The following is a 25,505-nucleotide window of genomic DNA, read 5'->3' as shown; positions in this document are numbered from 1 at the left end:
CCAATTGTCAGCTGTGTGACTTTGAGCAAGTCACTCAACTTCTCTGTGCCTCAGTTCCCTCATCTGTAAAATGGGGATTGACTGTGAGCCCCCCATGGGTCAACCTGATCACTTTGTAACCTCCCCAACGTTTAGAACACTGCTTTGCACATAATAAGTGTTTAATGAATGCCATAAAAAAACCTACTAGGTCAGGATATGACAGGAAGATGAGGAGCAGCCACTTAAAGGGAACAGAAGCAGCATAGCCTGGTAGATAGAGCATGACTCTGGGAGTCAGAGGGACCTGGGTTCTAATCCTGGGTCCACCATTTGTCTGCTGGGGGACCTTGGACTAGTCACTTAACTTCTCTGTGCCTCAGTTAACTAATCTGTAAAGTGGGGATAAAGACTTTGAGAACCATTTGGGACAGGGTCTATGCCCAACTCGATTTGCTTGTAATAATAATTTTGGTATTTTTTAAGCACTTACTATGTGTAAAACACTGTTCTAAGCACTGGGGAGGATACAGGATTATCAGGTTGTCCCATGTGGGGCTCGCAATCTTAATCCTTATTTTACAGATGAGGTAACTGAGGCCCAGAAAAGTGAAGTGACTTGCCCAAGGTCTCCCAGCAGAGAAATGGTGGACCCAGGATTAGAACCCAGGTCCCTCTGACTCCCAAGCCCATGCTCTTGCCACTGACCCGTGCTGCTTCTCTACCCACCCCAGAGCTTAGTACAGTGCCTGGCATATAGTAAATGCTTAACAAATACCATGGTTAATATTATTATTACTGATTGCACAGGCAATCATTCATTCATTCATTCAATCGTATTTATTGAGCACTTACTGTGTGCAGAGCACTGTACTAAGCGCTTGGGAAGTGCAAGTTGACACTGTACAGGTCTAGACTCAGTGCAGGCCCAGGGACTGAAACCTAGCTTCCTTATGAAGGACATTTCATTAAGAAAGGTGTGGGTTTGGGGGAGAAATTCCTCTGCAGAGCAACGGTTTGCAAAGGTTAATTTTGCAATAAAAGTTTCACTGGTTTTAAGGTCCCTAATTTTCCTGGAAAAGTCAGTGATTCCACATCTCCTTATGCTCCATCACACCAGGGCCACTCCATCACTAGCAAAGAATCATGCAGAGATAAATACAGACTAGGAGAGAGAGAGAGATTCTACACAGATCTGGACCATTAGTACCACTATCAATTAATCAATTAACCAATCAGTCGTGGTTATTGAATGCTTTCTGTGTGCAGAACATTGTATTAAGTCCTTGAGAGAGTGCAATATAACAGAAATGGAAAACCCATTCCCTCCCCACAGTGAGCTTACAGTTTAGAGCAGGAAACAGACATTGATATAAATAAATAAATTATGGCTATTCATTCATTCAGTTGTATTTGTTGAGTATTTACTAAGTGCAAAGCACTGTAGTAAGCACTTGGGAGCGTACAAGCAGCATGGCCTAGTGGCAAGAGCTCGGGCTTGGAGTCAGAGGTCGTGTGTTCTAATTCCAGATCCGCCACTTGTCTGCTTTGTGACCTTGGACTAGTTGCTTCACTTCTCTGTGCCTCAGTTCCCTCATCTGTAAAATGAGGATTGAGACTGTGAGCCCCATGTGGGTCAGGGACTGTGTCCAACCTGATTGCCTTGTATTTACCCCAGTACTTAGAACAGTGCTTGGCCCACAGTAAGTGCTTAACAAATACTATCATTATCATTATTATTACAATATAACAACATTATATTCATTATAACAATATTATATTCAAATATTCATGAACAGTGGAATCAGAAAAACGAAAATTGAATGATCTGATAAGCATAGATACACAAGTGCTGAGAATAAGCAAAAATGAATATGTAATTATGATGGTCTTTTTTCAGCACTTACTGTATGTTGAGTACTGTTTCATTATACTGAACAATATAATGTATGATGATATAATAAATGTATATGTGTAAGAGGCTGCTGAAGGTTTCATAAAGTTCGGTAGGCTGATCGTCAAGAATGGGTTTTGGAGAGAGGTTGGGTGTTAAACTCTGTCAGATTCGTGGGAAAGGGGGGATTCTAGGTCTCCCTGGGACTTTATAAACAAGGAGTCAGGGTTAGCAAGATGAGGGTATGATGCAGTGAAAAGGTGGGCAGCAGTTGAATGTGGTGTAATCATCTGGCCAATACCTGTTATGTTCCCAACTCATGCCAATGATAAACCAGTGTAGAGCAGGGTGGTATCCTTAAAGGAACTACAGTGCCAAGAACCTCACCATCAAGTTCCAATGTGAATCACAAATTAGTGAGGCTATCAAACACTGCCCAGCATGCCCTGTTGGACTGTAAACTCATTATGGGCAGGGAACATGTTTGATAATTCTGTTGTATTGTACTCTCCCAAACACTTAGTACAGTGCTCTGCATTGATAATCGCTTATCTTCTGGGCACCATTAATCAATAGCTCCAGGATTTGTTTAGTGAGAAAACTCAAGGGAAAGGGCTATTTTAGCAATTAGCATAATCCATTGCCTTGGATAATTTATCTGAATTTTTGTCTTTGTAAAAATCCTTTCTCCTAGGTTATGTACTTAAAATGACAAAATGTTATGTTTATTTTTATTTTTGCATTACATAGAAATCCCACAAGGTGTCAGGCTTTACATTCAGTCTAAGAAAAATATGACAGGGTTTCACACCTTGATTTTGGTGTAGTCTCTTACAAACCTGACTTAATATTTGGCATTTCTGGGAACACTTCCATTCACAGACCTCTAGCTGACTTACCGTGTAATCAATCAGTCAATGGTATTTACTGAACTCTTACTGTGTGTGCAGAGCTCTGTACTAGGCACTTGGGAACGTACAGTGGAGTTGGTAGATGTGATCCCTGCCCCCAGTAATAATAATTATAATATCTGTTAAACACTTACCTGTGTGCCAAGCGTTGTACTAAGCAACTGGAGTAGATTCAAAATAATCAAGTCCCACATGGGGTTAACAGTCTAAGTAGGAGGGAGATCAGGTACTGAATCCCCATTTTGTAGAGGAGGGAACTAGGCCCAGAGAAGTTAAGTGATTTGCCCAAAGTCACACAGCAACCAGCTGGAAGAGCTTGAATTAGATATCCTCTGACTCCTCTGACTCCCGGATCCTCTGACTCTCAGGCCCCTGTTCTTTCCACTGGGCTACCCTGCTTCTTTCGCAAGAAGCTTACAGTCTACAGTAACACTTTCCCAAGAGTTCCCTCAGTTTTGAGGTGGTGCCCCAGGATCTTAAAGGTGCCACCAATCAGCACCATCATCAAGAAGATAACAGAATACACTGCTGTCCATTTCTGGCTTGTTCCTAAATGAGAACACTTCTGAACCAGCTCCTAAAGAGTACATGTTCCCAGACCAGTACACAATCGCAGACCACTGCATGCACAGTAGATGTGATCTTCTCAGCACTTCAGATACAGAGGAAGTGTGAGCCCATTGTTGGGTAGGGATCGTCTCTATATGTTGCCAACTTGTACTTCCCAAGCGCTTAGTACAGTGCTCTGCACACAGTAAGCGCTCAATAAATATGATTGAATGAATGAAAAGTGCAGTACCAAACCCTGGACCCAGTTTTAATAGAACTTACCAAATCACTTGACACTGCGAGTGTATCTGGACTCTGGCAGTGACTTAGCCAACCTGTCTGCCCTGAAATATACATTCACAATTCTGAGACTGTCCGTGGTAGCTGGCTGGTTGGGTCAGAGCTGATTTATTCCTATTGGACATTTTCCTCATCTAGAGTTGGGTAAAGCAGTCTTCTGGTCCAATGCTCTTCAGTTAATTCTGAGCAGCCATGATGAAAGAACTCAATGCAAGCATTGCACTGAAGCCTTGGCTTCACTGAGACCATCTTCTCCTGGTTCTCCTCTTATCTCTCTGGACGTTCATTCTCAGTCTCCTTCGCTGGCTCCTCCGCTGCCTCCCAACCCCTAACTGTGGGGGTCCCTCAAGCTTCAGTTCTGGGTCCCCTTCTATTCTCCATCTATAGCCACTCTCTTGGAGAACTCAGTCACTACCATGGCTCAGCTACTACCTCTATAAGGATGATACCCAAATCTACATCTCTAGCCCTGGTCTCTCTCCCTCTTCATAGTCTCACATTCCCTCCTGCCTTCAAAACATCTCTATTTGGATGTCCTCCCATCACCTCAGGCTTAACATGCCCAAAACAGAACTCCCCATCTTCACACCCAAACCCTGTCCTCCCCTTGACTTTCCCACCACTGTAGACTGCACTGCCATCTTTCCTGTCTCACAAGCCCATAAGTTTGGCAATATCCTTGACTCCTCTCTCTTATTCAACCCAGGTATTCAATCTATCACAAAATCCTGTCAGTTTCACTGTCACGACATCACTAAAATCCATCCTTTCCTCTCGATCCAAACTGCTACCACATTTATACAATCACTCATCCTATCCCACATGCATTATTATATCAGCTTCCTTACTGACCTCCCAACCTCCTTTCTCTCCCCACTCCAGTCCATACTTCACTCTGCTGCCCAGACCATTTTTCCACAAAACTTTCGGGAATTTTTTCCCCACTCCCCAAGAAACTCCAGTGGTTGCCCATCCATCTCTGAATCAAACAAAAATGCCGCACCATTGGCTTTAAAACATTCAATCACCTTGCTCCCTCCTACCTCACCTTGCTACTCTCCTATTGCACCCAGCCCTCACATTTTGCTCATGTAATGGTAACCTTCTCACTGTGCCTCAATTTACTCTATCTTGCCAACAACCCCTCCCCCATATCTGTCCCTGGCCTTGAATGCCCTCCATCCTTATATCTGATAGACAATTTCTCTCCCCACCTTCAAAGCCTTATTGAAGGTACATCTCCAAGAGGCCTTCCCTGACTAAGCTCCCCTTTCCTTTTCTCCCACTTTCTTTTGGGTCACCCTGAGTTCTCCATTTGTTCCTCCTCCCAGCTCCACAGCACTTAGGTTCATATCTGTAATTTATTTATAAATGCTAATGTCTGTTACTCCTCCACTTGACTGTAAGCTCATTGTGGGCAGGAAATGTGTCTGTTTATGGTTGTAGGTACTCTCCCACATGCTTGGTACAGTGCTCTGCACACGGTAAGCACTCAGTAAGTGACTGAATGAATGAATGATTGAACTGCAAAACATTTTGAATCCTCCAAGAAACTGTTTCAACTCACCAGCCCACAACCATCGTTGAAAGTCCAAGATGTCTGTTCATGCTGATGACTGAGGTGAGGCACAAACAGAGTCTGGCACTATGAATGCACAATAATTTAGAAGCAAATCAATATAATGAACCAGCCTACACCAGGAAATCCTACATTTTTTATGGCATCTTAGAAGAGTGCTTGGCACAGAGTAAACACTTAACAGTCTCACAAGCCCACAACCTTGGTGTCATCCTCGACTCTGCTCTCTCGTTCACCCCTCACATCCAATCCATCACCAAAAGCTTCCAGTCTCACCTCCGCAACATCGCCAAGATCCGCCCTTTCCTATCCATCCAAACTGCTACCCTGCTCATTCAATCTCTCATCGATCCTGACTGGATTACTGCACCAGCCTCCTCTCTGATCTCCCATCCTCCTGTCTCTCCCCACTTCAATCTATACTTCACCCCACTGCCCAGATCATTCTTGTGCAGAAGTGCTCTGGGCATGTTACTCCCCTCCTCAAAAATCTCCAGTGGCTACCAATCAACGTATGCATCAGGCAAAAACTCCTCACTCTCGGCTTCAAGGCTTTCCATCACCTCGCCCCCTCCTACCTCACCTCCCTTCTTTCCTTCTACAGCCCAGCCCAACCCTCCGCTCCTCGGCTGCTAACCTAATCACTGTGCCTCGTTCTCGCCTGTCCCACCATCGACCCCTGGCCACATCCTCCCCCTGGCCTGGAATGCCTTCCCACTGCACATCCGCCAAGCTAGCTCTCTTCCTCCCTTCAAAGCCCTACTGAGAGCTCACCTCCTCCAGGAGACCTTCCCAGACTGAGCCCCCTCCTTCCTCTCCCCCTCCTCCCCTTCCCCATCCCCCCGCCTTACCTCCTTCCCCTCCCCATAGCACCTATATGTATGTATACGTTTGTACATATTTATTACTCTATTTTACTTGTACATATTTATTCTATTTATTTTATTTTGTTAATATTGTTATTTTGACTCCACCACTGATCAGCTGTGTGACTTTGGGCAAGTCACTTGACTTCTCTGTGCCTCAGTTACCTCATCCATAAAATGGAGATTAAGACTGTGAGCCCCATGTGGAACAACCTGATTACCTTGTAACTACCCCAGCACTTAGAACAGTGCTTGCATAGTACGTGCTTAACAAATGTCATTATTATTATTATTATTATTATTATTATTATTATTATTATTATTATTATATGCTAAGCACTGATTGTACTGTGGGATAAATACAAGATAAGCCAGTTGGACACAGTCCCTTCCCAAATGGGGCATATAGTCAAAGTTCAATCAATCAATTGATGAATCAATCAATTGTATTTATTGAACATTTACTGTGTGCAGAGCACTGTACTAAGCGCTTGGGAAAGTGCAATATAACAGAATTGATAGATGCATTCCATGCCCACAGTGAGCTTACAGTCTAGTGGGGGAGACTGACGTTAATATAAATAAATGAATTACAGCTTTGTACATTAGTGCTGTAGGGATGATTGGGGAGGGAAGATGAATAAGGTGAGAAAATGAGGACAGTGCAGAAGGGAGTGGGAGTAAAGAAAATGAGAGCTTAGTCAGGAAAGGCCTCTCATGCCTTCAATAAGGTTTTGAAGGTGGGGCAAGTAATCATCTGTCAGATAGAAATAGGGAGGGTGTTCCAGGCCAGAGGCAGGACGTGAGTGAGGAGTCAACAGAAAGATACATGAGATTGAGGTACAATGATTATGTTGGCATTAGAGGAACAAAGTGTGCAGGCTAGGTTGTAATAGGGGAGTAGCAAGGTAAGGTAGGAGTGGGCAAGGTGATTGAGTGCTTTAAAGCCAATGGTATGGAGTTTCTATTTGACATAGAGGTGGTTATGCAACCACTGGAGGTTATTAAGGAGTGGGGAAACATGGACTGAATGATTTCAGTGAAAAATGATTTGGGCTGCACAGTGATGTATGGACTGGAGTGGGAGAGACAGAAGATAGGGAGGTCAGCAAGGAGGCTAATACAGAAATATGGGTGGGTTAGGATAAATGCTTGGATTAATGTGGTAGCAATTTTGGATGGAGAGGAAAGGGTGATTTTAGTGATGTCGTGAAGGTTACATGGATAGGATTTAGTGATAGATTGAATGCCCACTTTACAGATGAGCAAACTGAGGCAGAGAGAAATAAAGTAACTTTCCCAAGGTCACACAGCAGACAAGTGATGGAGCTGGGATTAGAACCCGGGTCCTTTGACTCCCAGGTTCGTATGCTTTCCTATTATTATTAGGCCACACTGCTCCTCCCTGTGTCTTGCTCTCATCTCTCTCACCATCTACCCCTTGCTCACACCCTCTCATGCCTAAAACTCCTTTCCCCTTCATATCTAACAGACCACTCAGTCAGTCAGTCAATCAACTGTATTTATTGAGCATTTACTGTGTGTAGAGCACTGTACTAAGTGCTTGGGAAAGTACAATATAACAATAAACGGGCACTTTCCCTGCCCACAATGAGCTTACAGTCTAGAGGGGGAGACAGACATTAATTGAAATTAATAAATTACACTATCCTCCACATCTTCAAAGCCCTTCTAAAATCATGTCTCCTCCAGAAAACCTTGACAAATCTCTCATCTCCCCACTCTATTTTCCCTCCCTTTACATTGCCTAAGCTCTTGAACCCCAACTTGCTAAGCACCTATAGGTATTCCCTGCTCCCCTCACACCTATAGAGCTTTTTTCAATGGTATTTTTTCAATGGCATTTGTTACCATTGTTACCCCCCAATGTAACATTGTTACATTGTTCCCCCCCACCCTCAGTTCCACAGTGCTTACATAGGTATCCATAATTTATTCAAATGTCTGTCTCCCCCACTAAACTGTTAGCTCCCTGTGGGCAGGGAAGGTACCTACCAACTCTTTTGTATTGTATTGTACTCTCCCAAGTGCTTGATTTAGAGCTCTGCACACAGTAAGCCCTCGATAAATACAAACAATAGATTGATTGGGTGATTGATTGAACTGCTCTAAAAACACAATGAGGCCAAACAGAGGGCAGTGCAATATCACAGATAAGTTGAAAGAGCACTGTGGCAGGTAAGCCAGCCAGCTTGGTGCACTGCAGCGAAGAAAAGAGTGACTCTTTCTGAGCAGAGGGTTTGAAAGGATCATGAGACAAAGAAGCAGAAATGAAAACTATGCATTCACTTCAAACCTCCTTCTTCCTCTTTCCTGCTGTGTGACCTTAGGCAAGTCACTTAATAATACTGATGATGATAACTGTGGCATTTGTTTAGTGCTTACTATTCTAAGAGCTGGGAAGGTACAAGATAATTAGGTCCTAAGTGGGGCTTACAGTCTAAATTGCAGGGAGAACAGGTAATGAATCCCAGTTTTGCAGATGAGGGAACTAAGGCACTGAAAAGTTACATGACTTTGCCCATGGTCACTTGGCATTTAAGTGATAGATCTGGGATTAGAATTCAAGTCCTCTAATTCTCAGACCCTTGTTCTTTCCACTAGGCCATGCTGCTTCTCTGTGCCTGAGTTTCCTCATCTGTAAAATGGGAATTAAATATCTGTTCTCCCTACTCCTACGACTGAGGACCCCAAGTGGGACAGGGTCTATGTTTGATCTGACTATTTTGTAACCCTTCCAGCACTTGGTGCATCACTTATCATTATTATAAAAGAAAATGTCAGAACAAAAAAAGCAACATATGCACGCCTAGTTTGGTAGGACTGGATGGTTCCACAGTGGCTTTTTCAGCCATCCACTCTCATAGGTAAAAATCACTGATACTGTTATCAGCAAATAAGAAGGACATTAGGACAAATCGGAGTTTCTTATCTTACCTGTGCTGCCTTATCAATAGAATACCACAAACTGGAATTTAGGATCGATCTATCTCTAGAGAGTACACAAATGTCTATCCTAAGATCTTTCTCCTGTTAGTATTTTGGTTCTGTATGGATCAAAAACTTTGCAATAAGCAGTAAGGCATTTTCTTGCATTGATTTTTAACTTACAAAATGGACTTTAACATATTGGAAAAAAGTAAATCTGAAGCCTTTCACTTCAGGATGTTGCCTAAATCATTCTTCAGGCAAAAACAAAATGGGTTATTTTTATAGCAGAGGCTCATTTTTCTAATTTTTATTATGGTTCATCTTTCTTTCTGTAATGGCTCACTTTGCAAACTGCTTTGCTTTCCACTTTTGAGCACTTTATTCTTGTCCTTGCAGGTGATCCAATAAGGTAGAGAGAAGTGTAAGCATAGTGGCTGAGAGGTATGTCTGGGGCCAGAATGAGTTAAGAGCATCTAACGGTTGAGTTAACATCTGGAAGAGTTGGAAGAGAAGGAAGGAAAGAAATGTCAGAAAGGATGGGGATATGTAAAAAATTTAGTCTACCATCAAACTGATCTAGGCTGTAAATTCCTTGTAGGCAAGAATCATGTCTACCAACACTGTTGTATTGCAACAATAATAATAATTGTCATATTTGCTAAGCACTTACTGTGTGCCAGGCACTGTACTAATCACTGTGGTTGATATAGGCAAGACAGGTTGCTTATAGTCCCTGTCCCACGTGGGTCTCACAGTCTTAATCCCCATTTTACAAAAGAGGTAACAAAAGCAGAGAAGTGAAGTGATCTGTCCAAGGCCCACAGCAAATAAATGGAAGAAATGGAATTAGAACCCAAGACCTTATGACTTCCAGGCCTGTGCTCTATCTCACCTATACTCTGTCAAGCACTTAGCACAGTGCTCTACACACAGTAAACACTCAATAAATACCAATGATTGATTGATTGATTTTTTTGTTAATGGAATTTGTGGCAACCTGATTCAATGGACAACTAACCCAGAGTTCATTCATTCATTCATTCATTCAATCATATTTATTGAGTGCTTACTGTGTGCAGAGAACTGTACTAAGCACTTGGGAAGTACAAGTTGGCAACATATAGAGATGGTCCCTACCCAACAGCGGGCTTACAGTCTAGAAGGGGGAGATAGACAACAAAAACAAAACATATTAACAAAATAAAATAAATAGAATAGTAAATATGTACAAGTAACATAAATAGAGTATTAAATCTGTACAAACATATATACAGGTGCTGTGGGGAGGGGAAGGAGGTAGGGTGGGGGGATGGGGGGAGAGGAAGGAGGGGGCTCAGTCTGGGAAGGCCTCCTGGAGGAGGTGAGCTCTCAGTAGGGCTTTGAAGGGAGGAAGAGAGCTAGCTTGGCGGATGTGCAGTGGGAAGGCATTCCAGGCCAGGGGGAGGATGTGGGCTGGGGGTCGACGGGGGGACAGGCAAGAACGAGACACATTGAGGAGGTTAGCAGCAGAGGAGCAGAGGGTGTGGGCTGGGCTGAGTTCAACCCAGAGTTCACGTCCTCCTGGATTTTTCTCTGACCCTGAAAATGCTGTCCTCAAAATGCCAGAGCAAGCTGTGCAGACAGCAGCCTGGCTCTACTTCCCATGGAAGCACAAATACCTTCCTGTGACATAAAAGCCCAAGCTGCACCACAGTCTGTGTCTGGAGTGATGTTTGAGGAAATTCCTGTGACTCCTAACCTTGGCCTTGCATATTTTCTGCTTTTATCAAGGTAGCCCAGCTGGCTGCTTCACTACTCTGTGATCCTAGTCTGGGCCACTTTGATCTTCTGAGCAAAACTGGGCAAAGTAACTTGGCTCCAGATAGGCTCCATGATTGGCTAGACTCATTCACTGTCACTTTTTTGGTCTCAGTTGGAAAAGGATTCTGCTGAATTAAGTAGGTCATGGAAGATGAGGAGGAATAAGCCACTCACGGGGAGTTGGGTGTCTGAGATCAATCAAGAGTACTCGATGTGTGCCTTCTGTGTGCACTGTATTTGTGTAACACTGTAACAAGTTCTTGGGTGAGTACAATGAAAGTTAAAGGAATATACTCCTGCCCTCAAGGAGACAAAGCCAGGGCAAGGGAGGAGCTATGAAGGAGCTATTCATCAAAATAGAACCCCCAAAGGCAATCATCAGTCAATGAATCGATGGTATCTATTGAGGGCTTAGGGTGTGCAGAGCAGTATTAAGCATTTGGGAAAGCAACGTGGCTCAGTGGAAAGAGCCCGGGCTTTGTAGTCAGAGGTCATGGGTTCAAATCCCAGCTCTGCCAATTGTCAGCTGTGTGACTTTGGGTAAGTTACTTCACTTCTCTAGGCCTCAGTAACCTCATCTGGAAAATGGGGATTAAGACTGTGAGCCCCCCGTGGGACAACCTGATCACCTTGTAACCTCCCCAGCGCTTAGAACAGAGCTTTGCACATAGTAAGTGCTTAATAAATGCCATCATTATTATTAATTAAAGTGCAATACTACAGAGCTGGCAGATACAATCCCTACCCACAGCTACAGGGGGAGAGAGACATTGAAATAGTTTAAAGATAGGGAAAATACCTGAGTACAGAGATACTGAAGTAAGTACCTTGGGGCTGGGGTGAGTATCAAAGTGCTTAGGGAGTATACATCCAAGAGCTTGGCTGGCACAGAGGGGAGGGCAAACAGGGGAAATAAAGGCTGAATCAGGGAAGGCTTCTTGGAGGTGAGATTTTAGCAGAGATTTGAAGGTGCGGAGAGTGGCAGAATGTTGGATATATAGGAGAAGGGAATTTCAGGTCTGAAGGAGAATGTGGGCAAGAGACTCGGTGGTGGGATAAATAAGACCATGGTTCAGAGAGAAGGCGGGGTATTAGAGGAGTAGAGTGTGGCGTTCAGTTGTATTTGGAGATCAGTGAGTTTGGGTAGGAGGGAAACAGCTGATTCAGTGCCTTAAAGCCAATCAACTACTTAATGCTGTTGTTCATAATGCAGTCAGGAAGAAAATCGATGACTGATGCCTATACTTGACCCTAAAGTCTACACCTAGACCTAGTCCTAATCCTAACTCTTGCCAAAATCAAATCCCTAGTGAGCCATCATATATCAATGCCCTCCTGTTGGTATCTGTAGCCCAGTTGTAAATTCAATCACTCTTTAGTGCCTACCCCTAAACCTAAACTCTGACCCTTCTGGGCTTTTAACCCAAATCAGGGTATTTTATGACTGAGGTGGTTGACAGGTTGATTTTGAAAAAGTGGCCAAGTGCAATTTGTTAAGTGGCACCTATGCACTTGGATCTGTCCCCTTAAAGCTTTTGATATTTACCCTACTCTCATCCCCACAGGATTTAGGTATATAACCTTAGTTTATTTATATTGCCATCTGTCTCCCCTTCTAGACTGTTAGATCCTTGGTGGCAGGGAACATGTCTACCAAATCCGTTATATTGTACTCTCCTGAGCACTTAGTAAGCACTCAATAAATGCCATTGATTAAACAATTGATTGTTGACTATTTGTCATTCCTGATGAGGGTACAGATGTTAATCAAGGAATGTTTAAGTCATCAAAACCCGGTACTAGTTAAAATTGTTTTTAAATACCCACATGTAATTCGGGAAGGACTGACTCATGCGAGTCAAGATACATTTCTATATTTGATTAGAAGTCCCTTCCTGGACCTCTCATACAATCCTAGGGCACACTATACAACTTGGGGCTCTGGTAGTCAACATACTTTATTGGCTCAAGCTCTTCAAGGGATCATGTCTACCAAATCAGTTATATTGTACTTTCCCAAGCTCATAGTACGATGTTTTGCACACGGTAAGTGTTCAATAAATACGATTGATTGATTGATTGATTGACTCAGCCAGAGAACTCCAATTTCTGATTAAAATTATGTGAAACTAACTGGTATTGTTAAGCGCTTTACTATGTGTCAGACAATGTATTAAGCACTGGAGTGAATTCAAGCACACATCCTGCCCCATATGGGGCTCCCAGTCATAACCCCTATTTTACAAACTGAACCATTTACTGAACCATAGAGAATAATAATAATAATAATAATAATGGTATTTATTAAGCGCTTACTATGTGCAAAGCACTGTTCTAAGCGCTGGGGAGGTTACAAGGTGATCAGGTTGTCTCACGGGGGGCTCACAGTCTTCACCCCCATTTTACAGATGAGGGAACTGAGGCACAGAGAAGTGAAGTGACTTGCCCAAAGTCACACAGCGGACAACTGGCGGAGCCAGGATTTGAATCCATGACCTCTGACTCCAAAGCCCAGGCTCTTTACACTGAGTGAAGTGAAGTGGAGTGAAGTGAGAGAAGTGAAGTGATTTGCCCCCAAGGCCTCACAGCAGACTACCAACTACCACAGCAGACTACCACAGCAGACTAGTGGCAGAGCCAGAATTAGAACCCAAGACCTTCTGACTCCCGGGCCTGGGTTCTATCCACTACACCATGCTGCTAGTGAAAATAGTAAAAGGAAAATGTCATGACATATCTGTGTATTCCTAGATTTTCTCTTTCAGTGAGAGTCTCTTCAAAATTTTTCAATTTGGAGGAATCACATCCAAGGAAAGAAGAACTTTTCTCAGACTCTTAAACATATGGAGGTATCGAATCTCCCTGTAGACAGTAGGGGAAAATATGTGAGCGGGAACAGAATGGAATGTCTTTACTCCATTTGCTACTTATTTCATATTAATACTCTCCCTAAGGATATCACTCTTGTTAATCATCTGAATAAATTAGTGAGCAGAGAGCAATTCCAACTTCTTCCTCCTTGGGTTGGGCAAAATGGATTTACAAAATAAGAAAATGATTTTCTCTTCTTCTCTCCTTCCAGCCTGATACAAGCAGGCTTACACTCCCCACGCTCACCTCACCAAGAGGGTATGTGGTCTATTCATTCATTCATTCAATCGTATTTATTGAGTACTTACTGTGTGCAGAGCACTGTACTAAGCCCTTGGGAAGTACAAGTTGGCAACATATAGAGAAGGTCCCTACCCAACAGTGGGCTCACAGTCTAGAAGGGGGAGACAGAGAACAAAATGAAACATATTAACAAAATAAAATAAATAGAATAAATATGTACAAATAAAATAGAGTAATAAATATGTACAAACATATATACTTATATGCAGGTGCTGTGGAGAGGGGAAGGAGGTAAGGCGGGGGATGGAGAAGGGGAAGAGGGGGAGAGGAAGGAGGGGGCTCATTCTGGGAAGGCCTCCTGGAGGATGTGAGCTCTCAGTAGGGCCTTGAAGGGAGGAAGAGAGCTAGCTTGGTGGATGGGCAGAGGGAGGGCATTCCAGGCCAGGGGGGTGACGTGGGCCAGGGGTCGATGGTGGGACAGGCGAGAACGAGGCACGATGAGGAGATTAGCGGCAGAGGAGCGGAGGGTGCGGGCTGGGCTGTAGAAGGTCTATGTTAGGGATGGACCTGGAGATCAAATAGAATCTGGATATGGTGACTTGAGAGCAAACTTATAAAATCTTTCTGGCCCCTGTGCTCCAGAGGGCACCTGCAAGAAACCGGGAAATTATCTAGGAACATATCAGACTGAACCAGAGAACCAGAAGGTATGTGGTGATGCTCTAATCCCTTCTGTATGTAGTGGGCTCAGGGAACACTCTCTGGGGTGTTCCCCAGAAAGAAGAAGCATGGTCTAGAGGAAAGAATCCCAGCCCATGAGTCAGAGGGGTGAGGTCCAAATCCCAGCTCTGCCACTTGCCTGCTGTATGACCTTAGGCAAATCACTTTACTTCTCTGTGCCTTAGTCTGCTCTTCTGTAAAATGGGAATTACTTGCTTGTTTTCCCTGCCGCTTATATTGTAAGCCCCATGCTGGTCAGGGACTGTGTCTGATCTGATTATCTCCTTTCTGTCCCAGCACTTAGTACAGATCTGGGTTCTAATCCCAGCTCTACAACTTGTCTGCTGTGTAACCTTGGGCAAGTTATTTAATTTCTTTGTGCCTCAGTTACCTCATCTGTTAAATGGGGAGCAAAACAGTGAGGCCATGTGGGACAGAGACTGTGACCCAACCCAATTTGCTTGTATCCACCCCACTGATGATGATAATGATGATAGTATAAAGCGCTTATTATGTGCCAAGCACTGTTCTAAGCACTGGGATAGAAGCAAGGTAATCAGGTTGTCCCAGGTGGGACTACAGACTTAATTCCCATTTTACAGATGAGGTAACTGAGGCACAGAGAAGTTAAGTGACTTGCCCATAGTCACACAGCTGATAAGTGGCGGAGCTGGGATTAGAACCCACCACCTCTGACTCCAAAGCAAGTGCTCTTTCCACTAATCCAATGCTGCTTCTCATGCTTAGTACAGTGCCTGGCACATAGTAAGAGTTTAGCAAATATAATTATTACTGTTGTTATTAGCACATAGTAAGTGCTTAGCACACATCACAGTTATTATTTTTATTACTGGGTTTTAAGAGGAAGGCTAACCTCAATTAGTGATGTTTGAAACTTAATAGTAGGTCCTGCTATTTAATGCCTGAATGCATGTTGTTGTTAACAACACTGCTATTACTGAGCAGGTGGGGTTGTAGACAGTGGCAGGAAGGGGAACTGGTTTCATTTTTCTGTAGTTCCAGGACAAGTTATCATGGGTTCAGTTTTCACCTCCACTTAGATCTAGGATATCTTCACCTACTGGTGCCTCAAACTGGACATGTCTAAAATGGAGCTACTCATCTTTCCCATTTTTCCCACAAACATCTACCTCAAGAACCTTGCAATTTCAGTGTCATCCTGGAACACTGTCTTTCAGTCTTCCTATTCAATCTCATGCCAAGTCCTCTTGGTTTTTCCTACAAAATATCTCCCAGGTGCCCCTTTCTCTCCACCCACTCAGTGACCACTTGGTCCAGGTTCTAGTCATAGCATGGTGGTACAATGAAGCAAATATGACTTTATGGAAAGAGATCCTCTTGTTTGCTGAAATTCCCCAAGACTGACTGTCTTGGAGGAGGCTTTACAAACCAGTTATTCCCTTTTCCAAAGTTTACTAAGGTTTGACTTCAGCACTGTTAGTGAGAAAGGGATGGGGCTAGGATGTGGAAGAAAGCAAGGTGAATTAGGGCTCTGCCCAAGTTTTCTTCTGAAATTCATGAGGAAGCAGAAAAAAGAATATTTTCTGCTTTCCCTTGTTTGCATTTTATTATTGTATTTTAAAAGGTACTGAAATTTCACCAGGCTTATAAGTGGAGAAAAACACCTCTCTCTCTTCCACCCCAAGCTCCAGCAATCACATCCTGGTAGTCAGGAAACCTGAAAGACAGAGTATCTGTTGCCATGGGAAGCAACATACAGCGCATGCTGGATGTCCGCCGTGCCCACCCTCCCATGTTTAAAATCAGATTGTGTCATTAGAATAGGACTCAACAGGTAGGTATGCCCACCAATCAGATCCTGTCTGCGGGAAATAAATCAGAGGAAGAGGGGGCAGGAGTGGATCATAAACCAATATTTTAATTGGATGAATCCAAGCCACAAACCTTCCCTAGAAGCCTTTCATGTATTATGGGAGGCAGACTAGCGTATGTATCGTATACACCTTATCATATTCCTCCAAATCAAATAGGAAATCCTCGAATTCTGCTTCAATGCTCTCAGTCAACTTGCATATGTAATCTCTTGACCCTTTAATCCCCAGCAACTTCTCTTCGCTCCCCTCAAGATAACCATCTAACTGTACCTTGCTCTGATCTCTCTAGATTTCATCTTCTCACCCATGTTGTTCTCCTGGTCTAGAACACCCTCCCTCCACATATCTGACAGACCACAACACTCCCCACATTCGATACCCTCCTAAAATCCCACCTCCTCCAACAAACCTTCCCCAGTGAGATCCCAGCACTCCAACTCTTTTTTGTTTCAAGCGGTACTTGTTAAGCACTCACTATTGGCCAGGCACTGTACTAAGTATGAATAATATGAATTAATCAGGTTGGATCCAGTCCCTGTTCCACATAGGAATGACAGTCTTACTCCCCATTTTACAGATGATGTAACTGAGGCACAGAGAAGTTAAGTGACTCGCCCAGGGTCACACAGCAGACAAATGGCTGAGCCAGGATTAGAACCAAGGTCCTTCTGACTCCAGCCTTGTCCTCTATCCATTAAGCCCCACTGTTTCATACAAACCCACCAGCAATCTTTAGTACTTATGCACTAAACTTATATCCATCCTAACACTTTGTTATACATGCTATTCAAATGGTTCCTTTGATGACTCTTTGTAAATGTGTTGCTTCTCTCCCATTAGAATGTCAGTTTCTTTTCAGCAGGTAATGTGTCACTTGCTTGTTCTGTTTTTCTTAGTACCATGCATTGCACCCAGGAGTCATTGAATTAATATAATTACTAATGCTACTACTACCAAAACAACAAACTCAGAATAAAATGGAACAGATCCTCTAAAGCTTATAACTATAACTTTTCTTTTGGTTTACGAAAGTTTGGACTTATCTTCGATTCCAATTTCAGTTCACCTTCTCCTTTAGGGTTTGGAGACGGAACCGTAAACTCATCCTCTATTCTGTAAGCTCATTGTAAGCAGGGAACATGCCTATAATTTCTGTTGTGTTGTACTCTTCCAAACACTTAGTATGGGGTTCTGCATATAGAAGTCGCTCAATAAATAACATTAATTAAATGATTGATTTAAAATAGTTGTGAGGTCATCATCTTTTAAATTTGCTATTCCTCATTTGATCAAAATTTTTAAGACATCTCATATTCACTGTGGAGAGGCGGACAAATAAAACATATTGCCAGTTATTTTTTGTTTCTGTTTTTTTTTTCACATTTGTTAAGTGCTTACTATGTGCTAGGCACTGTAGTAAGTGCACTGTAGTAAGCCCTGAAGTAGATACATGCTGATCGAGTTGGACATAGTCGCGGCCACATGAGACTCCCAGTATTAATCCCCATTTTACAGATGAGGTAGCAGAGGCACAGAAATGTAAAGTGACTTGTCTGAGGTCACATAGCAGACTAGTGGCAGAGCTGGGACTAGAACCCAGGTCCTACTGAATCCCAGCCCCATTCTCTATCCATTAGGTCATGCAGTGATTAACTCAGTGACTACATTCCATTTCTGCTACCAGTGTTTGCCACTTAATTTTCCCAAATACTGAATGATGTGTTATGCTGTTCTTTAGCCAGGCCTTGCATGCATATAATAGTAATAATCATAATATTATTTTGTTATCTGATTATCTTGTTTCTGCCCAGTGCTTAGTATAGAGCTTTCCATATATAGTACATGCTTCACAAATACCATAATAATAATAATTAAGCAATTGCTTTATGGAAAAACACCATACTATGAGTTGGGGTAGGCAAGAGATAATCAAAAAGGATAACTGTCCCTCGCAGGGTCACAATCTAAAAGACAGGGGAGCAGGCATAGTAGTCCCATTTTACAGAGGAGAAAACTGAGGCACAGAAAGGTTTACGTGATCCAAGGTCACACAGGCCAGGGGCTGAATTGGGAATTAAGCCCAGATCTCCTGACCCCCAAACTCTGCTTTTGCCATTATGCCAGGTTATATCATGTAAGACACTTGAATTTTTCCGCACAAAGTATAAGAAAACAAATATAGAGAGCACTGAGGTTGATGGGCAAATTTTCACCTTTAGAAATCACCATGGTCCAGGAGAGTTCAGAATTTATTTGCAAACCTTCTGGGAAGAACCAAGTCCACAGTTCATTTAACTGCAAACCCTTTGACTTACTATCAAGTGGATTATGATGAAAAGAGAGGGGTCCTTTTCAAGCTTGAATCCTCACATGACTCATGTACCCCTCGCTCATAAATACGACCTTTCGCTTTAGCAAATGTGCCTTGTGTGTGGAAAACTCAAAGTGCAAACCAAGTTTAGGGCCCTGAAGGAGTTGTGGGCCATGGCTCCAGACTTCAAATCAACTGGACCATTGCACCAAGGCCGGGGGAACTTGGGGCTGTTCAGACCCTACCCTTATTTCCCGGCTTATGTGGGGGCTTCAGGTTCAAATGGGGAGGGGCGGGAAAAAGAGCAGAAAGGGCAAAAATGACATTCACCTCTTAATACGATTAACCAGGCCCTGACCCACTTGTCTGCCAAACTAGTTGAAGGCCTCCTTTTTATTGAAAGCCTTCCCCCACCCTCCCGCCCAAGCCGTGGGCTTCAGGTTGCCCTCTCGGCCTGCCCCGGGGTCTGAGTGCCAGCAGGGGAGGGAGAGAAAGAGAAAGTGCTCTGCACACAGTAAGTGTTCAATAAATGCGATTGAATGAATGAAAGAGTGGCATAGAGTCATCCACCATTTAGCAATCTGAGCATTTGGAGTACAAAGCCCTCTAGACTCTAAGCCCATTGTAGGCAGGGATTGTCTCTATTGCTGAATTGTACTTTCAAAGTGCTTAGTACAATGCTCTTTACACAGTAAACGCTCAATAAATATGAATGAATGAATGAATGAATGAAGGCACCCAGATATAGTTCCATTTGTCCATCTGTGTATAAAATACACGTCCAACTCCTAGAGCTTTTCACCAGCACCACCTATGAACCAGACGCAACATCAAATGGCAGAACACAATCAACAACAAAATACTGGAATGCAGTCAGCTCACCATCATCAAAGCAAAGCTCACAGAAGCACAGCTCTGTTGGAGGACATGGGAATAGATTGGACAACAGCAGACTACTGAAGCAACTGTTACATAGCAAACTGAAGGGAGGGGATATACAAACCAGGAGAGCAGAATAAACAATATAAAGGCATAGTGAAGCACATTGCAAAGCAAGACAATATAGTAGTAAACCGTTGGGTAACCACTGCAGTAGACAGACCAGGCTGGCATGCAGCAAAGAGCTGGGGGATCATTCTCTTCAAGCAGACTTCCCAAAGATCAGGATGCCAAGAGATTGCTGTATTGGCAAATCCATTAGAGCTGCAAGGACACATCCAGAAATGCAAACAAAGGGGAAGAGGATCTTACTGTCAAATCTGAAAATGAAGGACAGCTTGCACTCACTTTAATATTGTCATCTCTCCTTTAAAACTGTAATCTCAAAGGCAGAGACCACACCTTTTCCTTACTCCGTGTCCATTCCTTGCATCTAAAACAAGTTCAATAAATGTGTAGTGTTAGTGATACTTGGGAGGAAGAAAGTTTTCCTAAGTATGGCATCCTACAGTCCCCAAACACAGATTTCATTTCCACTTTGGTTCATCTTTGCAGCCTCTGAGACATTTTTATACAAAAACTATACAGTTTCACCCTTTCAGAAAATGTAAATTGCGATGAGTCAAGCAAAATCAGACAGATTTGGGGAGCCTAAGAAAAGTAACATAACTTAGAGAGATGCATAGGTAGCTCCTAGCACGTGATTTATTCACCCTGGCTCACTATAGCAGGAGGTTAATGAAGATTCTAAATTAGGATTATACATGAGTGGTGGGGGGTGGTAACAGGATTAAATTAATTGAATTAATTGGAATCTAAAAGAGTGGGAGAGGAAGCAGAAAGAATATGAACAGACTATATCCTTCAGTGATTATCTAAAATAGAAATATGAGCAAAAGAAATAACTGAACATTTAGGTCCCAATCATAAATTGGGAAGATTTTATAAATACCCAGAATGTTTTCAAACTCCATAAATGAAGATATTACTTATATCAATGTCTATCTCCCCCTCTAGACTGCAAGCTTGTTGTGGGCAGAGAATGTGTCTGTTATATTGTACTCTCCCAAGCTCTTAGTACAGTGCTCTGCACACAGTAGGTGCTCAATAAATATGATTGACTGTCCTGTTCAACATAATTGCTGAACAGAGCAAGGGTGCCTAAAACATTTTGCAGAGGCATCAAAATTTGTGTAGGTTAAGAACATAACCAATGCTGTCCTAGGTCAGGTTAGTGTTCTATCCATTCCTGCTTTCAAAACTGACATCACCTAGACCGGCTGAGAGGGCACACAGCATTTCTCACTGTGGCCGCCATCAGAGTCCCAAGTCAAAACAACACCTCTAAGACCCCTCACCTATGTAAATCCCATATATACCCCAATACTGTTTTCCCACTCTTTTTCCTTCTAGAAATAAGCTCTCAATCCCCATTTTACAGATGAGGTAAGTGAGACCCAAAGTCCAACAGCAGACGAGTCGCAGAGCCGGGATTAGAATTTATGATCTTCTGATTCCCAGGCTCAGGCGGAGGTCCTCAGTTCCACTTGCACTGTCTCAACACTGCCAGTTGTGTTCCAAACTTGGGCACAGAGTACAAGTAACTGGATGGGTGTGCAGTCCATTGTGAAGTGAATGTAAAAAATTTTGGTACAATACGCATTTATGTCAGTCAGTCAAACATATTTATTGAGCACTTACTGTGTGCAGAGCACTGTCCTAAACACTTGGGAGAGTACACTGTAACAATAAACAGACACATTCCCTGCCCACAATGAGCTTGCAGTCTAGAGGGGAGGATGGACATTAATATAAATAAATAAATTATAGATATGTACATAAGTGCTGTGGGGCTGGGAGGGGGTTGAATAAAGGAGCAAGTCAAGGTGATGAGGAAGGGAGTGGGAGAAGAGGAAAGGAGGGCTTAGTCAGTGAAGGTCTCGTGATCCCAGCATTGTCCTGATGCTGCTTCGCAGTGACACAGGAATTATTGGGCAGTTGCCAGGGTATCTGCCTCAGTAGCCACTGTAGTCTTTGCCACCCACATTAGCCAGCTATTGTCTGGGTACCTACTGTAACTGTCCACCATGCAAGATCCCCTAGCTCGTGGTTCTGTCAGAAACGTTTATCACTGAGGGCCTAGGTACAGCAGGAATTCCCTGTCTTCTGGTTATTTCACCCCCAGTATGGTGAGGTCTGGGTCAGATTAAAACAAGTAACAAGTCAATAATCAGCTCGTATTTTCATTCATTCAATCATATTTATGGAGCAATTACAGTGTGCAGAGCACTGTACTAAGTGTTTGGGAGAGTACAATATAAAAATAGACACATTCCCTGACTACAATGAGCTCACAGTTTTTTTAGTTAACACACTTCAAAATAGATTTTACCAGACCTGAGGATACCGTTATCTCTAAATGACTGCACCCAACTTATACAAAACAATTCTTTCATTATTTAATTCTAACAAAGGATGTACCCATTGAAGCAAACTGATTTGCAGAGAGTTCTATGAGAGTTTTTCTGGTTCCAGAGTTAATTACTTGTTTCCTTCTGCACCAGATTCTAACCGAGCAGAAGGCTCCACAGCTGAGCCTACAAAATGTCACCTTTTTAAAGCTCTCTTCTAATTGCAAGAAATTTAGCTCCCTTTAGAGTGAATCTGGGTTCCTAATTTATGGGTTTCAAGGACTAAAATTGGAAACCATAGTACTACAGAAGAAAAACATACTAGAAAATGGTATAGAGTATAAAGTAAAATGTCTTCAGAGAAAATAGCAAGAGAAAACCATGTGACTTTCCACTGTAAGAAAGAGCTCCACTTTAATGTCAGCCCTGGTATTAGACTTAAAGTCCTAGGTTCTAGGAACTTCAGAATATTTATTTATGATATTTATTAGGTGCTATGTGTCAAGCATTGTTCTAAATGCTGGGGTAGATACAAGCTAATCAGGTCAAACACAGAACACTTGGCAAAGAGGTCTCAGAACCAAGATGAGACCAACCGTAACACCAGAGCACTGGATTTCCAGGGGCTTAGTTGTCAGGACATGCTCATTGCACTGTCCTAGGAGGAATACAATCAAAGTACCCTGCTCTGGAGGAGCCCGCAATGTGAATGGGTCAGAACGGAAGAGGTGAGAATGAGGTTCAGTTACCATCAGACGGAGTAGGGAAGGTGAACAGTAGTATAATGAATTCAGGGAGAAGGAAAATGAGGGAGAAAAGACAGCTTCTGTTTTTTAATCAATCAATCCTATTTACTGAGCGCTTATTGCGTGCAGAGCACTGCACTAAGCACCTGGGAGAGCACAACATAATAATAACAATGATAATGATGGCATTTATCAAGCACTTACTATGTGCAAAGCACTGTTCTAAGTGCTGGGGAGGTTACAAAGTGATCAGGTTGTCCCATGGGGGGCTCACAGTCTTAATCCCCATTTTACAGATGAGGTAACTGAGGAACAGAGAAGTTAAGTGACTTGCCCAAAGTCACAAAGCTGACAATTGGCGGAGCCTGGATTTGAACCCATGACCTCTGACTCCAAAGCCTGAGCTCTTTCCACTGAACCACGCTGCTTCTCATAGTCATGTTCCCTGCCCAAAACGAACTTACATTCATATTACTCATCTCAATTTTTTCCTCATAACACCCTTGTATGATTAGTGAGAGGCAAATGACATTCTCATATGACAAATGAGGAAATGGAAAACTGGGGAGGTTACATAACCTTACGTAGCAAGAGACTGGCAGAACTAAGACTAGAACTCAGTTCTTCTGACTGCCAGAACTTTGCTTAGATTTCCATCCCTTTTTATTTTAAGCAGTTCTCATCTGAAAGAAAGTTTGTTTTGTTTCAATCCTGATCAATTACTTTACCTTCCACTAGCCTGCTTAAATGTTTTGACAATGATCCATTTGCCTTTCTATTTTGTTTCCATTTTGTGTTGCCTAAGTGGTTCATAAATTGGCTCTATTCCTTATAATTAAGGGGCTTGGAAGAGTAGCAGAAAGGTAGACTGAAGAAACAGCTGGCTTATTTATATGTTCCGGGAAAGAAAACCAAACAAGAGACCTACTAAAGAAATTAAAGAGGAATGTCAAATAGGGTGTAGGGACAAACTTGACAGGCTAACCTACACTAATTCAAGAATCTATTTAAACCCAGTAGTCTCTAAGCTTGTTGTGGGCAGGAATATGCCTGCCAACTCTGTTGTAATAATAATAATGATAATGGTATTTGTTAAGCACTTACTATGTACCAAGCACTGTTCTAAGCACTGAGGTAGATACAAGGTAATCAGGTTGTCCCATGTGGGGTTCAGAGTCGCAGCATGGCAACGTGGATTTAGCATGGGCCTGGGAATCAAAAGGTCCTGGGCTCTAATTTCAGCTCTGCCACTTGTCTGCTGTGGGAACTTGGTCAAATCATTTCACTTCTCTGTGCCTCAGTTCCCTCATCTGCAAAATGGGGATTAAGACTGTGAGCCCATGTGGGACAGGGACTGTGTCCAACCCAACTATCTTGTATCTACCCCAGTGCCTGGCACATAGTAAGCACTTAACAAATACCATTATTATTATTATTATTATTATTATTATTATTATTATTAATCCCCATGTAATAGATTAGTTAACTAAGGCACAAAGAAGTTAAGTGACTTGCCCAAGGTCACAAAGCAGACAAGAGGTGGAGTCAGGATTAGAACCCACATCCTCTACCTCCCAAGCCCGTGCTCTTGCCACTAGGGGAACATCTCATGGGCAGGGAACATGCCTGCCAACTTTTGTACTGTACTCTCCCAAGAGCTTAGTATTCATTCATTCAGTCAGTCACATTTATTGAGCACTTACTGTGTGCAGAGCACTGTACTAAGCACTTAGGAAGTACAAGTCGGCAGCATATAGAGACAGCCCCTACCCAACAGCAGGCTCACAGTCTAGAAACGGGCTTACAGTCTAGAAATAATAATGATGGCATTTGTTAATTGCTTACTACGTGCAATGCACTGTTCTAAATGCTGGGGAGGATACAAGGTGATCACGCTGTCCCACGTGGGGCTCACAGTCTTCATTCCCATTTTACAGATGAGGTACCTGAGGCACAGAGAAGCTAAGTGACTTGCCCAGTCAGCTGAGAATTGGTGGAGTCGGAATTTGAACTTAGTACAGTGCTCTGCACACAGTAAGCGCTCAATAAATATGATTGATTGATTTGAACCCATGACCTCTGACTCCCAAGCCTGTGCTCTTTCCATTGAGCCATGCTGCTTCCCCAGTATATCATACTGTTGATGATAGCTGAAATTTGCTCAGACTAGTAAATACATTAGGGTACATATCATCTTAACCCACTGTGGCTTTTAACAACAAACAGTCAAAGGGTCCTTAGAGGACTCTTCAGGCTACCTAGCTATGTGCTCCTTTGGAATGAATTTCAAAAAGCAGAGGAACACTCCTTAAAATAACCTCCAAGTTCAAGGACCAGATGTCCTGATATACTGGTGTTACATTTCTGAATCCACTTAAGATGTTCACTGTCCCTAGGCCCTGTTTACCACCCGCTGGTAGTGTGGGTAGAGCGGAGAGTCTGACACAGATGGCCCTGTCCTGGTTTTCCTCTTATCTCTCTGGCTTCCCTTTCTCAGTGTTTTGTCTGGCTTTTCTTTGGTTTCTTGCTCCAAAACTGTGGGAACTTCTCAAGTTCTAGCCTCCCTTATAATCTCAAT

This window comes from Tachyglossus aculeatus, chromosome 4 (genome assembly GCF_015852505.1).
Source record: "Tachyglossus aculeatus isolate mTacAcu1 chromosome 4, mTacAcu1.pri, whole genome shotgun sequence".
Taxonomy (NCBI): Eukaryota; Metazoa; Chordata; class Mammalia; order Monotremata; family Tachyglossidae; genus Tachyglossus; species Tachyglossus aculeatus.
This window is presented reverse-complemented; position numbering follows the sequence as displayed.